The following is an 18209-nucleotide window of genomic DNA, read 5'->3' on the forward strand; positions in this document are numbered from 1 at the left end:
TTGCCTCTGCAGGTGACTGCCAAGCTTAGGTTCATCCATGCTGCATGAATGCCAAGTGGCTAACGGCCATTCGAAGCGTATTTGTTAAAATGACTTTAACAGAGAATTGGGATTATCCCAAGAAAGTTAAAACCGTTTAACTGGCTTTGCACAAAACTTTCATGTTCAATAGTTATTTCTCTTTCTTTTAAAAGTGGAATTTAGTTCATGGTTCCTGAGTCATTTTCTTTTCACTTGTCTCATTTCTTTCTCTCAGTTTAGAGACACTTAGGTATGAAGTGTTTGGATTCTTGAGCCAGATTGTCTGAGTTCAAATTCCGGCCAGCTGTGTGCTCTTGGACACGGCACTTCACGTCTCTGTGTCTGTATTTCTCAGCTCATCAAAGGAAACAATTAGCAAGAAACCTAACTCATGGAATCTCTAAGAGAACCGACCGGTGAGTAAGCAGAGCGTCTAGTACATAAGCGCTCTGTTGAGTGTTAGCTGTGTCCTTGGTCTTGCTGAAGGACTTCCCTGTAGCTTTTGCTCCCCAGTTTGCCTCTTTCTGATGCTATTTCTCTCCCAGTCTTACCTTTAGGCTTTACTGTACATCAGCATGCTTACTTTATTTGTTGGTATTTATTTTCTTCTAAGATTTTGAATCATATGATTCTCTAGTTGGTGGAAAACAAGAAGATTCTTACTGACATTTACTACATAACTACCAAGACCTTATTTATAGTGTCTTAAGACTGTCATTTGCAAAAGAAAAGAGAAGTAAAACAATTTTTTTAAAAAAGGATGTCACTTGCTAAGTGATTCATTTATTGCCACCTACTTACTGTCATGCACTGGTCATAAGACAACTGGAGGACATACATGAAAGGACACTCATCTGTTTTATTTATTCATTTATTTATTTTTGGCTGTCAGATGATTCCTTATTGAAATATTTTCTTTTGTACTCCTGAACTAAGTAGGCATTCCATGGAACTACCATGGATATCATAGAAGTGGTGGCCATCCCCATGGATGCCCACAGACCAGAGAAGTCCCTAAGATTTCTTCAATGGTTCCAAAGAGTTCTCTGACTGAAGATCGAAGCCACATCTGTCATACGATGCTGATAATTTCATCAAAAGTGATACTTTTTGGGGGAAGTGGCGGTGGAGACCTGTAATCTTAGGGTTAGGGTTAGGGTTAGGGTTAGGGTTAGGGTTAGGCTAAGAGGCTGAGGTAGGAGGATTCCAAATTTCAGCCTAGTCTAAGAATAAAATTAATGTGGAGGTAATAATTCAAAATAATAGTGATAATTCAAATACCTAAATTCAATCCCTAATACTAAAAAGAAAAAGAAACAAAACAAGAAATACTTCTGTGAATTATGCCTATTTCTTTCTGTCTCTTAGCAGTTCCTTGACAATTTTGATGATTTGAGAAGAGCACTTTTTTTAATTGCTGTGTTTTGCAAATAGTATCTAATATTAAAGTGATATGCCCAAATTATAAAATCTAAGGTTTGGCAGAGACCAAAAAGTGACTTATTCTAACCAAAACCAAAATGTTTATTGCTTTTGCAGTATTCTCCATAAAATTTCAGCTTTAATTAAGCAGTCTGACATCTATTCAAAAGGTACTTTATTTGATCTTTTAAATAACTCTTATTCTTGGGAGATTCTTTCTAATTTTAGTCTAAATTAGCATACTTGCCATTTTCATCCAGTTATTTTATTTCTTTATTTGATTCCTGCTTTCTTAAATAAATATAATGCATCTTACCATAGAAAATGAGCCTTTGGATATTTGCTAATTATAAGCGTGTTTCTCTTAGCCTGCTTTTTTTGATATCCAATGGAGCTAAACATTAATCAACTTCTTCAGTGTGGAAGGTTTGCTCTGAATGAGCTCAGGATTTATAATAAGCTTTTAATTTTTATTCCAAATTGAATCCAATACTTCACATATAACAGAATGAGTTCAAGGTATGTCTATTATTTGAGCTTTTAGATGTTATAGTTCTATTAGTATAAACCAAGACCATACTAGCTTATTTTGGGTAGCTACATCATCTTTGTGAACAATATTGTATTAATTCTAACCAATTTATTTTTTCCCTGCCCTGAGACACACCTAATCAGAAGCATATTCTGTGAGGTTTCATAGAATTCTATGCAGAGTGCTACTGCAGTGTTTCTATGTTTTTATTCTAACTTATTCTAATTATTTTGTGTTGTTTTACTTGATTATAAACACAGCATGGGTGAATATTTTATTGTTTTCATTGGGTTTGAATAACCCATCTATTATGCAAACTATGTTTGCTTGAAGAAATGTCAAATGAATGCCTTGATTGTGGTGTGTGTGTGTGCGTGTGTCTGTGTGTGTGTGTGTGTGTGTGTGTGTGTGTGTGTGTGTGTGTGTAAGATTGGGGATTGAAGCCAAGTGTTTCACATTGAGCTACATCATCAGCCCTTTTGAGACAGGGTCTCACTATGTTCCTGGTTAGGGGGTGGAGGTTGAACTTACAATTCTCCTGACTCAGGAGGAGCTGGAATTATAGACTCACACCACACCCAGCTTGATAAAGTTTTAATCTATTTAGCAAAGCTCACTGTATTATAATATCATATGACAATTTTGGTATCCAAGGCCTGTGGACATTAACAAACCCATCTTCTTTCCTAGAGATCTGATTACACAGTATTTACTTCAACTAGCCAGCTGGAGGTTTATATGACTTAAATTTAATGAACATCAGGAAAGGAAGATTACTTAACCCAATAGTTTAAAATCAAAAAATGCCCTCTACATACCTCAGACTGTACAACCATTAGTAACATTAGGTAAGAGTCCAGATAGATTACTGACGAGCCAGCATTCATCATGGTGAAGTAATCAGCTCTAGAAGGCTGAAACCTTGTACAAGCCTGTTCCATGGAAACCTGATACTGGAAACTTCCAGGGAATTCTGCTGTCCTAGCAGTTACATGTCACCCAACAGTCTGGAACAAGGAAACTTCTTTAGAGAACAAGCATGCCTTTGAGGGGATTGCAATGGGTCTGACCTTAAGCTGGACCTAGAAAACTCTGGTCCTGTATTACGTTGTTTATATTTTATGTGTACCACATTGCCTTCCTTTTTTCTTCCCATACTGGGCATTGAACAAAGTCTTTCCACCAAGTTACATCTCCAGTCCTTTCTGAATTTTTTTCTGTTGAGATAGGTTTCCCTAACATGCTAAGTTGCCCACATTGGGCTCAAACTTGTCATCCTCCTGCCTCAGTCTCCCAGAATTCTGGGATGATGAATGTCTTAGTTATTTTTCTTACAGAATACCTGACACCGAAAATTAAGGAAAGAAAGGTTTTATTTAGCTCAAGGTTGTAGAGGATTCAGTCCATAATCAGCTGACTCCAAGGCCGAGTGGCCTGGCAAAGGGGCAGCAGTTCATGGCAATGGAAAATAGCAAAAGCAACAAGCACAAAAAGCAGGAAAAAGCAAGCCTCTTTCCCTCCCTTATATTATATGCAGCTGTCTATCCTGGGTGGGTGTAGCACTCACACCATTTCCCTACCCTCCTCTTGCACAAACTCAGGATGTTTATAAAGTGAGGACCCTGGACCCCTTCTGAGTCACTTAGTTAAACTTCTAAACTTCTCAAATTGACACAGTTAACAACATCCTCAGAGATAAGGGCTTGTCCTTTACACCCAAGGATGTGGAACTGCTGAGTTGCCTAGTCAAGCTTCTAGACTTCTCAAGTTGACACAGTGTAATCAGCCCTTACAATAGGGTGCTTCACTCTGCGCAGCTTGCACACACTTCCCTAATACTTCATTAGTATGTATTCCTTGCTAACAGGAGCTGTGATGAACACATAGGAATGTATACCTTAAGACTGCTGATTTGGCTTTGATAGCAGTGCTTCTAAATGACAGTAAACCGAAAATATCCAAACAAGTGAAGCTCTGCATGCACCAGTGTATGTGCAGATCTTTGATATGATTTCCAGGATGCATCAGTTACAGCTCCTTCCTTTCTGTCCAACAATTCCCATTGGTTAGTCTTAAATAAACCTGCTGCTTCATTATTGGAGGGCCTTTGATTGCCAGAGATGGAAAGGAAGGTGTTATAACTTGGGCCCCGGTATAAAATCCAAGGAGGCAAGAGACCAAAAATTTAGGTGACAAAGGCTTTATTTCCAGGCCTGGCGACCAGTCTCCGGGAGCCAATTTGGAGACCGTGTCCCAGAGGCTGAAGGGAGGACTTTAAAAAGGGGCTGGAGGAAAGGGCGGGGGGGGGGGAGAGAAACAAAGAAACCTGCAGAGCCATCAAACTTGTTGACCCGAGTCTGGAAACTGTATTGTTGTCCACTTAGCTCTGACAATCTAGGGAGTTCCTGGTGTTTTTTTTAAATTACTCCCATCCTGCAGACTGACATTATCTCAGAGTGGCACGTCTGCAGCAATATTTGGAGAAGAAAGTGGAGAGTTAATTATCTCAGGACAGCTTGTCTTCACTAGTGAGTGCGAAGGGGTCACGAGTTATGAGACGCTGGAACTTAAGTTTTACAAAGATCTGATATCTAACTCATTTGATACATACAGAACAAAAGGAAAGCACCGATTGGGGTTTGGGCCATAGTATTACCCGGTAGTTTCTTTAAGCTAAGCAGTTCTTAAAATTGGGGCAGGCTCATTTTACAACAGATCATCACCGGGTCAGGGGGAGGTCACCAGAAACCCAAATTCTTTATGGCCTAGATAGATAGGTGAGGGGAGAGGGAGGCAATAAGGCGCCATACAGAACAGAAAACGGCGGTAATGTGTCAGGGTCAGGGTAAAGGGTTAAACTCACACGCAAATCTCTCTGCACACAAGCAGGTTACTTTAAACAAGTGTAAATTAATTGCCATTTTAGTTTTCCTTAGCTCTTTAGCGGAGAATAGAGGCGCCTAGCAGTGATTAACAACCCTTGTTAGCTTGTTTTAGCACAGCTTCTGTAGTTTGTAGAGGGCAACAATGGTTAACATATCAATTAGGTGAGATTCTTGCAATTCTTTACAGGGGAGAGTGTTGCTCAACATATCAATTAGGTCACTTAACATATCAGTTAGGGAAAAAGGATAAAACAAACACATTTAGTAAGCCCCTATACAGGTTTGCTATAATACACATATAACAAAGCTATTTTCTTAGAGTACAACAGAAGGCATCCTAACCCTTTGTTCTGAATACCTCGGGACTCACTGATGAATTGGTACACCTGAAAAGTTACCCAAAAGAACCTACCCGAGGGGCTAAGTCTCTGACCACACCTCACAGGGATAAAGGACGTGCATTGACTGAACTTGGCCCCAAGCCCACAAACGGAGCTTCTCTCGAGACCCTGAGCACACTGATGCAGAAAATATCAAGCAGTGAGGGGCATGAAGTCCCTGTGCAAAACGTCTCAGGAACTGGGACCAGTGCTTCAGAGAAGAGAGGCCAAAGGAAGGAGAAAAGCTATTTGGATTCACCTTGGAGTCAATCTGTGAGTAAAGCTGTTGTTAGGTAACGTCCTTTGCTTTACAACTCTAGCTTTGCAGTGACAGCCAAGAATGAAATGAATTCACAGGGAAAATCTTGCCTGGGAGTCGGCAGGAGGAGTCCCACAAAGCAGACAGCCAGCAATTAGACAGAGGCGGTAACTGTGAGACCCACATTGTGCAGCAGAGGAAGAGGCACAGACTCTGTCCCATTCCGCCACACCCACTCTGCGGAGGACCTCAGGTCTGGGGCCTGTTTCCTTGCCAAACTCATAAACCTCAGCACTGTAAAAAGCCAACAGCTGTGTTTTCATATCCCACCAGCGCTGGCACTTTCTTGGACCCACCACTCTCATAAAATCCCCTCTTAACACAGAGGGAGGAGGCTTCTTGCATTTTCTTTTCGTTACTTTAGGAAATCTGAAAAAATCTTTTCAGACAAACTATACAAATATTTCTATTTTAAAATGCTTTCTAGCCCACAGAGTACTCTTTATGGAAGAGTTGTCACATGTTGTTATTAAAGACTGTGTTTGGGCAGGTTTTATTTATGAATCTGGCTTGGGGAGGGGGAAACAACTGAAAATTGCCAAATAGACTGCTTCATGTATATTTTACTCTCATTTTTCTCGCTCCGGGCCCAGGTCCAGGATGGAAAAGTTCTCGTCTGTAAGTAAATGCTTTCAGGAGGTTTGAGGTGATGGTAAAATGGTATAAAGACAAGTGGTGTGACTTCTAGCCTGGGCTTTGAGGTATATTTTCTCTATGAAAAAAATTAAAGTGATCACTGAGCTCCAGTGATTAGCCTTTTTTTTTTTTTGTCTTTTTCCTTTTTATCGATACCAGGGATCAAACTCACGACTGCCTGCTTGCAAGGCAGGCACTTATGCCGCTGAGCTAAATCCCCAGCCCCATGCTGGCCTTTATGCACCCTTGCTGGATACTCCAACTCAGACTTGCTGACCAAAGGAATGAAGATGGGGAATTTGCCAGGTGTGGGGGCACCTTGACCTTAACACCCTGATTCCCGATAGCCATCCACGCACCCCACTGAATCGCTGTTCACTTTGCTTCAGAGAACTATGTGAGAATACAGAACCAAAGTTTCCAGGTCAGCTTTTTTTCACTTTTGGTTCAACCTACAAGTCTATCTTTGAACTGAGATAAAATGCCAAAACCGCTCAGCTTTTCCGAATGAGAAGAGGGCTGAGGGCTGACATCAGAGAGTCTTAACTTTGAGATGAGTCAGATTTATTTATGGAAATTATTAAAAACTCAATAGACTAGATCTAAACGTAGTATTAAAAACAGCCCTGAGAGTCCCTACAGACTCTGAGTTTCTCTAAGTTATGCATTCCACGACACGGTGACTTCCATGAAAACAATATACAGATGCTCTTTGAACCTGGATTTCAAAAGATACGTGTCTTTAAAGAAAGTTCTTAATCCTACTCACCAACTTTCCTACATATTCTGAAAAATTTTCAAAATTATTCTTTTTTCTCTGGTCCTGCTGGTCTCTGAGTCAACATAGAACTCATTTTAATTCGTCATTTTTAAAATTTTGCATAATCATTGCCATATTAATGTCAAAGACCTTTGACTTTTTAGACTTTTTGGGTTTCCTGCCTGTTCAACATGAGTAAATGCATGAGAATGTAAAACTTTCATTATACTAGGACAAAAGTTAAAAGAGAATAGTGATTTTATACCAATGAGTCACTTCATATTGTTTTAAATGTAACTTTTCTGCAACCAGGATAACATGGCTATTTTTAATCTTTAAAAAAAAACTAATGATTAAAAGGATGGTATGAACTATGAAGGACTTTCTTTGAGGAACATGCGATGTCTGAGAATCTCAATTAGTTGGTCAGCACAAAAGCACAGAGAAGGCTTTATAATGGGTTGACTTTTCTAAGGTTTCATTTTACAATTCATGAGCTCTCCATTCTAATATCAGCTAGTTGGAAAGAGGTTCTGTGCAATATCCTGTATCATTTTCTCCCAGAGACATGGCTTATTATGACTGAATATTTGATTCTCTCTGTAGGTATAATAAAGGAGGTAAGAAAAAGGATCAAAAGCTGGCACATGTTAGCCACCTTAAGAACTCCCAAATTATCTGGCATTCCAGAGAATTATGACGTGTGTGGTAGTTTCTGAGGTGTCATGATTCCTTCTGGCAGGTACAACAGAAACCGAACAGTGAGCTAGTATTGAACAAAGGATATCTGTTTACCACCCTGAAGAAAAAAATTACTCTCAAATCTAAACAGTCCATGGAAGACTCATCTTCTAATGAAACTAAAAAATCTTGTTCATCCTGGCCCTGTTCCAATTCCTATATGACATTTGGGAAATGTCTTTTGAAGTTTTCTGGGTCTATAAAACCTGGGTAATAATAATATCTGTCCCAGATGGTTGGGATTGTATGAATTAATTAGTTCAAGCTGGAGAGGTCTTTGATAATGTTAAATGCTGAACATTGTTACTGTTATAGGTGCAGGTGGAGGCAATGTGACCCAGCACATCTATAATTAGAAAGGCCTAGAAACGGCAAATGATGCCAACACCCCAGGAATTAAGTTAGGGAGACAATATCCTGTATCATTTTCTCCCAGAGACTTGGCTTGTTCTGACTGAATACTTAATTCTCTCTTTCATCCTCTATGAAAGGTTGAAGCTTGTCTTTGACTTGCCCTCCATGGAGAGCAATTTTACTGGGTTTATGTGCTTTTTAAGCCAGTTCTAAATGGAGTACCAACATTTTTCTGAACACAGAGTACAGTCTTAGGCTTACAATGCCTGTTAATTGAATCAAAAAAGCAAGAAAGTCCATCCCCAGCGAGGCCCGCCATCTAAAAACTACAAAAATTTCTTGCTTGCTTGACTGCTTGCTTGAGTACAGGGCCTTGGCACCAAGCTACATTTCCAGCCCTTTTTCTTACTTGTTCTTTTGAGACAGGATCTCACTAAGTCTCTGAACTGCAACCTCACCTCAGCCTCCTAGACTACTGGGATTATAAGAGAGCACCCCACTGTCGATGTCCGCTCCCGGCCGGCAGGAAGGACACACGACAAAGTCTGGTAGTGGACAACCTTTTCTTTTTATTTTCCTTCTCCGTACAGCCTGCCCTGGGTTCTCCCAGCTGAAGCCTCCTCTGGTCCGCTCCCCGCGGCTCCTTTTGTGCTTCAGTCTGCCCCAAAGCCTCTACCGGTCCGCTCTCCGCGGCTCCTTTTGGGCTTTTACTTCTGGGCTTCTACCTGGCTTCTTCTTCCGCCCAGGGGTGGCACCGGTATATATACGGGTACAGTGTCCAATCATGTTAAAGTAAGCAAGGCAAGCTGATTGGCTAACATCATCAGTTGCCAGGCAGACTATATTGTTGAGCGGGTTGCTTACGCGGTAAGCAGGAAACTAACATATTCGATGGGAGGGGTAATCTACCTCAGGCTTTGCTCTTTACTACAGGCCTCACGTCCGCCAAGTGAGGCGACCGGGCTCGGGGCTGCGGCTCCCAACACCCCACACCTTTTAATAGCCTGGCCTAAAGCAGAAGTTTTCTTGATCTATAAAATGGAGAGATTTTTTAAAAAGATACTTGTTTTGAAAACAAACAAATCAAAATGTTACATGCAACAAAAATACACAAAATATATAAAAACTGAGTTGTGCTAAATGAAAGGAAAAGCAATTGGTTTCTCGTTGTCTTAAATATCCTGAGGCATGCTGTCAGAATCTAAGGCTTCCCTGAGCCCTGTTTGAAGACCATGGATCGAATCATCTCTGACTCTGACTAGCTTTTGAATATCCTAAGTATCAGTAACATTAAAGCTAGACTAATGAGATCTTGTTGAAGATATAAATCACCCAGACTCACAGTTCATTTCATACGCTGTCTCCTCTGGAAAACCTCTGGGCATGCATACCCTGCCTTCTCACAGCCTCAGCTTCTGGCGAGGTTCACATAGCACTCCAATTCATCACTGCCACATTTCTTTTTTATCTTCTCCATTACCACCACCACCACCATCATCAAGCAATATTTCTAGAGCACTTATCACTTGCCACGCTAACTAGTATTACCTCATTGAATTCCCACGACACTACCATGGAATAGCTGTAATATCATCCATATTTTAGAGATGAGAATATTCAACACATTTATTAGCTTAAAAATGGCAAGGATAAAAGATAAACCCCAAAGCCTGATTCTAATTTTTTGGGACAATGGTAACCCTAATGTCATTTGTTTATCACTTAGAGCAATTACATGTTTGCATAAGAGTCTTTGTCTCTGATAAACTTGTCAGTTCTGCAAAGACAGGAACTCTCGCTCATCACTGTAAAACTGTGACCTTGCACAATGCTCCAACCAACACATAGTACATGTTCAATGATTATTTGTCAAATGACCAAACTGGCAGCATGTTTCTTCCGAAATATAAAATGATTTGTCTATGAAACCTGGCACCCTAGTGTATGCCTCTAATTCCAGCTACTCAAGGGACTATGACAAGAGAATACCAAATTAAAGTTCAACCTGAACAAGTTACATATACCCTATGTCAAAATTTAAAAAGGTGTAGGATGCAGCTCAACACTCCCTGGGTTGAGTCCCCCGTATAAAATGAAAAGGCCACCCCAGCCATAGTGGCACATGGTTGTAATCCGAGCACACTGGGAGGCTGAAGCAGGAAGACTGAAAGTTTGAGCCCTTTCTGAACACCTTAGTGACTCAGCCAGACCCTGTCTCAAAAGAAAAAAATTTTAAAAGGCTGGGGATGTTGCAAAGGTCCTGGGTTCAATCCCCAGACTGCAAAAGAAAAATAGTTATGTAAATATTTAAAAAGAGAAATGGTTGAAGTTCATGGAATTACCTGTAGGATGTTTTTTATACAACCCTTAAAACTGTGTATGAAAAGATTTCTTTTTAAGGATATCGCTAAATCATAATATTAAATAGCCAGGGATGACATGCTTGTAACCCCAGCACTTAGAAGGCTAAATCAGAAGGACTGCCTCAAATTTGAGGCATGTGCTACGTAACAAGTTCAAGGTCAGCCCGAACTACATAGTGAGACCTTATCTTTAAAAAATCACGATATTAAGTAAAGGGGGGAAAAAAAACATGAAATTCAGCATCAAATGTGACTACCGGGGTCAGGGATATAGTTAAGTGGCATAAGTACCTGCTTGGCAAGCAAAAGGTCCTGAGTTCAATTCCTGGTACCAAAATCAATCAATCAATCAATAAATGTGACTACTAACCTATTATTAGCAAAGCAAACAAAGCCAAGAAATTGTTTTAAAATGCTAGTGGGGGTTTAACTAATGAATTGTGCTTTTTCTTCCTCCTACTCTTCTTCCTTCTCCTCTTCCTTCTGTCCCTCTCTCTCTCCACCTTCCCACTCCTTCTCCCCTCCTCCCCTTCCTCCTCCTTATGGGATCAAACTCTGTACCTTACACACATTCTAGGCGAGTGTTCTATCACCAAGCAATCCCCATCCTCCTCCTTTTTCCTGAAATATCTCTGCACTTTAAATTTGATCCACAGGATTGTTTCATTATCAAATGGAAAATGATCTATATATTTTCCAAAAAATATTGTTGTTTAAGAGCAGCCATCTAATACACAGGGCAGTTAGGCTAAATTTAGAAAACTCTTTAAGAAATGAAAAAAAAACTACAAAAGAGTGAACTTGGATGCAAGCAAGCAGGCCAGCACTGACAGGAGGCCCTCCTGACCCGAGGAGGTGACCATCTACCAGCTCCAGGCCAGCACTGCATTTTGCGTCCCCTTGGCCGGTGGCTGCAGAGTGAGGACCAACTAACCTGATCCGGGATAAGGACAATCAGACCTGTAACCGTGACATTAAGTCCAGCAGTGTACTTGAATCCCCTCCCTGAAGTCAGCGGAGACCAAAGGGCTGATCACAGTTTTGACCTACCAGCAGGAGCAAGGACTTGCCTAGGCTTGGACGGTAATCACAGCCTGGAACAAATGGACAGTGAAAGAGTTTTCCCCGATGAAAGAATGAAAGAGAGAATATAAAGTAAAAACAGCCTTTATTCCAAGGATGTGGAGAGAAGTCCACGATCACTAGCGGCGTGGCGCTTAGGGTGGGCATTGATGAGGCGCGGAGCGGATTGGAATTTTCTTTGTGCAAAAACAGGAAGGCGAGTTGCAATGAAGGCTGAAGAAGACGCAGGAAGCGGGAGCTTCCGCTCTGGCCTTCAGCCAGGTTAGACCACTAACCTGGCTCTATAACCAGACAGTAATTTATACTAGGGCAGTGGGCTAGAAGAAGGGCCTCTGGGCTAAGCAGAGCATCTTGAAAACCGTAAACCCTAAAACTTGGTGGATAAAAATCGTGACTGGCTGGATCCCACATATACAGATGTGGAAAGAAAGTATTCATTCAAAACACAAAAGCTGAATAACACTAGTAATCCCAGCATTTGGGAGGGTGAGGCTGGAGGAGTACCATGACTCAAGGCCAGCCTGGGCTAGATAGATAGGGAACTCAAAGCCACACTGTAAACAAACAAAAACAAAAACCACGGGATTTTTTCTTTCTTTCTTTCCTCTTTTTTTTTTTTTTGGTACCAGCAATAGAACTCATGACCTCGAACTCCCCAGGCAGGCCCTGTCCTGCTGAGCTTTAACCCTTGCTGATTTTTTTTCTTTGACTCTATTGCTTTTTAAAAAAAAATTATTGGGGGCTGGGGATTTAGCTCAACGGCATAAGCGCCTGCCTTGCAAGCAGGCAGTCGTGAGTTCAATCCCTGGTACCGATAAAAAGGAAAAAGACAAAAAAAAAAAGAAAAAAAAATTATTATTTTTACCTTTTCTTCATTGGGTTTTTTTTTTTGGAGACTTGATTTTTTTTTCTCCCTTTTCCTCTGCTCTTTCAGTTTATTTTCCCTCCTTTCCTCTTTTCCCCTTTCAACTTTTTTAAACCTTTCTTATCTTTCTTTTCTTTCCCATATTTTGCTCTGTGTAATCTTTTTTCTTGCTCAGTCTTTCCCATGACTAATCTCTAACACTATTAATTTCATTTTGCTACTCAGTAAGACCCTTGTTTCACTTTTCTCTCTTTTTCTCATATTCTAGTGATTAATTTCTCAAATTTTGCTTTTTTGAAAGTTTGAGGGCCAGTCTCCTACTCTTTCTACATTTACTAGTGTAACTACTAAGCTTTCTGAATCTCTAGACAGGTAGTCAACTTTATGCTACTCCTGGTGAATACTGCTGTGTTCTTAGTAAAAGCAAGCTGTTTCATGTGGTAGATACTTAGAGTAAGTCAGTAATAGGTCAAAATTTGGTTTATTTTAATTTTCATACTACTATATATACTATATCAGGGGCTGTGTTCAAGCCTCCAATCACTTGGATGAGGATATGGTGAAAGAGAAAAGAGATGGAGACAATAATTGAACATTTCCGGGGGTCCCGAGGGTCAGAGCTCTTTTCAGGCTAAGACCAAGAATCTCTGAACTTGTCACTCTTCATTGCATGCACGCAGCTTTCCCAGGAGGCATGCAGGGATATCCTGGGAACAAAGGAGTGGAGAACACTGATGCTAACAAGATCTAGTAAGAGGCAAAGCATTCTTGTATGAATAAGCCACTGGTTAATGGAAAACTTATTTTCCCTTTGAGTTAATATTTACTTCTATAGAATTTTGTGCAAGAGTCAGAGAGTCCTTAGCTGAAATGTTATCTTGCCTTCTGAGAGATCTCTCCTGAGACCAGTGGAGTGCTCTACCGCATGCAACTGCTGGCTCATTAGACAAGACCTGTAGGCCTAGGGCAGACTCAGACCTTCAGCACAAAAAGTCAGTGTATGGATTTGTACCCACTCAGGGTGGTCTCCATCAATTATAGATTCCCTTTCTGTGGTTAAGAGTGGGTACCTTATTGGTCCTAAGGGCTTCCCAATAATCACTTTGTGTTTTATGCTATAATTGATGCTGATTTTATTACTGGAGCCAAGGTTACTTTCTCCAAAATAAATCCCATGTTACTATCTAGTTGTTTTGGGATGCCAATCTAGATTGCCTTGGGGTCATTAACAACATTGTGACCCTTTCCTGGAGACTGGGACCTTGGCCAAATAAATTGTCACCTCTAATCTCCAGTAAAGAAGGTAGTTGGATCCATGGCCAGAGACAAAGAATAAGTTAGTCATGTCCTGAGGACACTACTGAAAAGCAGACATTACTAAAAAGGTTTCCATACTGGAAACAAAGCTCGCCACTACAATCAACCTGTAAGCCTCAACACAAATAAAAAATAAACACAAAAGACAAGCCAAAGAAAAGCCTCCCGAAACTCTCAATTTCCGCAAAGCTGATTTGAGGGACATCAAAGGGAAGGAAAACAAAAGTCATACACCTGAATTATTCAAAATATCAAGCAAGAAAGTGTTTGACAAGCTCTCACAGAAGGTGTAAATGAAGATAGTGGGCCCAATAAAATAATCAGGAAGTCTGCAGAAGACATTAGTGAAAAGCTAGCAGAGCTGAACAATGTAAAACATGAATGACCAGCATAGAAAAGAAGTTGAGTCCATAATAAGGCTCTAAATAGAAATTTAGGAGATTAAAAATTCTATCAAAAGTATAGGCAGCTGTGAGGACAATGTCAGAACTGGAAACCAGGGCCATTATCTGTGATCAATTGGTATTGTCAGTGATGATTGTTAATGCCATAAAAACAAAAATAAAACCTGAAAAATAGATACATCATCTCAGAGATGATGCAAAGAAGACTAATTAAGCAGTTTAAGGTCATAAAAAAACTCGTTTACTGAAATAATAATACAAAACTTTCTAAATAAGGGAACTTATTGTACAGATAATTGAGTCACATAGAACCTAAATAGCCATAATCAGAAAAGAACCTCTCAGTAACATAATTTAGTCAAAATCCCAGAAGTTCAATATAAGAACAGAATCTTAGAAACAGCTAGAGAAAACAATGAGACACTTTTAAATGTGAACCCATTAGCATTACAGCAGAACTGACCCAAACCTTAAAGGCCAGGAGAGTTTGGAGTGAAGTGCTTCAAGCCCTAAAAGAAAACAATTTCTAATCCAGACTGATACATCCTGATAAAAGGTATGTCATTACAAAGACCACCTATAAAAGTTCATAATCACAAAATTGGTAATCCAAAAAATTCTGAAGGATATTCTAGAAAGAAATAATAAAGCTAACAATGACAAAAGGTCTAGTAGAATGAGTCCAGCAAGTAGGGTAAGCTGTTAAGTAGGAAAAAAGACAGGGAACCTGCCATGACAGGAGTGAGTCAGTATCTATCAGTGATAACTCTCAATGTGAATGATCTCAGCTCCCAAATCAAAAGACACAGAATGGCAGAATGTATCAAGATACAAAATCTAGTGGTATGCTGAATACAAGAAACACATTTAATGCCCCCCTTAAAAAAAGTTGTAGACTAAAAAAATCAGAGGATGGACAACAGTGTTGCATAGAACAAGAATCCCCCCCCCAAAAAAAAAACCAAAAACAAAACAAAACAAAAACAGGTATCACTGTTGTACATTAAGACAAAGTGGACTTCAAGGCAAAACTGATTAAAAGATGCAAAGAGGGTCACTAATATTAGTTAAAGGGATAATCAGTAAGAAGAGGTAACAATTATTAACACATATGCTCTGAACACCCATCTTCATAAAACAAGTTTTACTCACCATAAAAAAATCAGACCATTATGGTGTGGGAATACAATACCCCAGTAACATAAACAGATAGATCAGCATCAACAGCAATAAATCAATAAAGAAAGATCAGAGTTGAACAAAACTGGCAAATGCATAGATTTGATAGGTGTCTGCAGAATGTTTCACCCAACAACAGCAGAGCATTCATTTTTCTGAGCAGCCCTGGGAACTTTCTCCAAAATAAACCACATGCGAGCCAGTAAATAAGCCTTAAGTAAATGTAAAACAATTGACATATACTCTAAATATTGTCAGATCGTAGTACAATGAAGCTAGAAAACAATAGCAAAATAAATGCAGAAATCATACAAATGCATGGAAACTAAACAATATATTTTTAAACAATGAGTTACAAAGTTACTTGGTGAGTTCAAGACCAGCCTGAACTACCTAGCAAGACCTCGTCTCAAGAAAACAAGGACAAAGAACAAAAACCATCCTCAGTTCCCTTCAGTAATGACTGTTATAAACACGTGTTTTTCTCCACGTGTATATGAGATATGTGCATATTTTCTCAAAACACAAATGAGGGGAAAATCCACTTTTAATAGTATTGATAAAAAACACCATCAAAAAAAGTCACAATACGTCCAGGACTAGGATATTTTCAACTGTAAAGTCTTTACTAGCAATGGGCAAAGAAAATTGAAAAAAAAAAAAAACAAAAAAAGCTATATACTAGGGAGACAGAAGCAAGAAGGTCTGAGCTTGGGGCCAGCACAGGCAACACAGACTCTGTCTCAAAAACATAAATAAGCAAACAGAAGAAGAAAAAAATAAACAGGATCATAAACTTGATACTATTTTACACTCTTATTTTATAGCAACCAATGTTTGATTAACATAGAAATAATCAGTGGTCATAAATTGTACAATATCAAATGGAAAACATTAATAATTTTAAAAAGACATAAAACAATGAGAGAGAGACACTCATGTAGGACTCTGTGATGTACCTTCATTATTTTGTTCACTTGTTTTTTATTTCTTCAATGAGTCAGTCAGTTGATAAGCATTTGAGATCCTATCACATGCCAGACATGCTGTGAACTGAAACTGAACAAGATAGATGCAACCTCTAACTCAGAGTTTGTGATCCTGTTGCTTCTTTTTTATAGCATCCCTGGATTTTTTTTATACTTCATTTAAAAAAAAAAAAAACACCATGAGGTTGTTGACCCTAAAGTACAATTAGCTGATATGAAGTGAAAGTATTTTGCATTTTAAAAAGCGGTAATGTATAATAAATAACTCTAATGGTAGCATTTCAGAGGAATGGAGGAATTTCTTTTGCTGCGGTCTTCCTGATTTTGTTGATTTCAGATGAAATCAGTCGTTTTTCTCTTTTACATACAGATTCCTCAAATAACTTACCTATCCCCTCAAAACTGCTGTTATTTCCTATCCTCTGGCTACTTCCCATTTCACTGAAATGGACTAAGAACACATTTCCACTAAATCCAGTAATATTTCAGTAGAATTCTTTCCTTTCTATCTTGTATGGCATTTTAATTCATTTAATTATTCCTTCTGCATCAAAAAGCTATTATATTGCGGTTTATGTAACCCTGTACTTGTTTAGCTCCCTTTCTATTTCTCTGTGGAATCTTTTTTTTCCTTTGATCCCCTAATTATGCAAGTTGTTGAGCAAGGGACGTAGTCATGACATAGAGACCACTACTGGCCTGAAGATAAATTCCTAGCACCTTAGTCTGTTACTCATTAAGAGAATAATTTGTGTGTTTTTGTAAGATAGACACGGACTTAAAAGCAGTTTTTGCTGAAAATTGTGACTCTTCTCTTGGCCTCACAAATACTGTTAGGTAACCAAAAGTTGTACAAAGCTTGGCCTTCATTTTGCAAAACTCCAGGTCAAGTCCTTCTCAGCTCTCTATATAAGCAAGTTACTCACTTAGAGAGAGCATCTGCCCAAAAGTTGTCAAAATAAGATTTTCTAGCCTTAAATTTACCTAATCTAGCTCATTACCTTTCAAAAATGAGGACCCCAGAATGAGATTCACAGAAATATTTACCTCTGCCCAGAATCTCCATTGCCCTACACCAGTGGTGGCAAACCTATGGCACCATGCACAGTGGACTGTTCATATTGTTATAGGAAGCTGAGTTAGTTAGAAATACTATAGGCAGCGAGACAAGGCTAGGTCCTCAAAGGAGCCAGTGGAGAAGCACAGATACCTTGCAGCTATAGGGGAGATGGCTACCTCCTGCTGTGGGCCAGGCCTCCAGAAAACAAATACACCCACATCCTAAGGACTGATATTCTAAATAGCTATCACCCCGAGGAAGCCAGAACTCACTATCCCAACCTGCTATGGCAAAAATATACTTTTCTAGGTCATGTCTTCCCACGACCCAACTCTAGCCAGGCTCCACCTCCTAATCACATATTTAGCTACTGAAAAAATTAATGAATGAAACCATGGATGAGTATTGCCTCTAGGTATAACTATTTTCCACAATACAGGAGAATTTAGGGTAATAATTTGGATCTAATTCATAACAATATGTCACCAAATATGATAAATATATTTAATGCAATTATAATAAAAATACCAACAATAATCCTCACAGAAGTAGAAAAATAATCCTAAAATTTATATGGAAACTGAAGAAACCTAGAATAGTCAACGTAACCCAAAAAAAGCAAAGTTTGAGTTATTACAATCCCAAATTTTAGGTATACTATGAAGCTATAGTAATAAAATACCATGGAACTGACATAAAAATAGAATGTAGAACAGTGAAATACAATAGAAGGCACAGCTGGAATCCCATGTGTCTTTAGCTATGTAATCTTTGACAAAGGGGCTAAAAATATATGCTGGATAAAAGCCTTTTTAGCAAACGGTGCTGAGAAAACTAGTTATCCACATGCAGAAGATTGAAATTAGGCCCCTCTCTCCTACACTAAGGTAAATAAAATT

At 39.3% G+C, this 18209-nt stretch overlaps 1 long non-coding RNA gene across 1 annotated transcript in view; it reads left to right on the plus strand.

Moving 5' to 3' along the window:
- The first annotated feature begins 266 nt into the window (after positions 1 to 266).
- The window catches only part of LOC134472654 (uncharacterized), a 40564-nt gene continuing 22621 nt past the window's right edge, over positions 267 to 18209 (plus strand). The window contains exons 1-2 of the long non-coding RNA XR_010042553.1: positions 267 to 437; positions 5306 to 5513. This is a non-coding gene — a long non-coding RNA (uncharacterized LOC134472654). The remainder of the gene's footprint in view (positions 438 to 5305; positions 5514 to 18209) is intronic.

This window comes from Cavia porcellus, unplaced genomic scaffold (assembly GCF_034190915.1).
Source record: "Cavia porcellus strain 051 isolate PalLab524CR breed Dunkin Hartley unplaced genomic scaffold, mCavPor4.1 scaffold_24, whole genome shotgun sequence".
NCBI classification, from domain to species: Eukaryota; Metazoa; Chordata; class Mammalia; order Rodentia; family Caviidae; genus Cavia; species Cavia porcellus.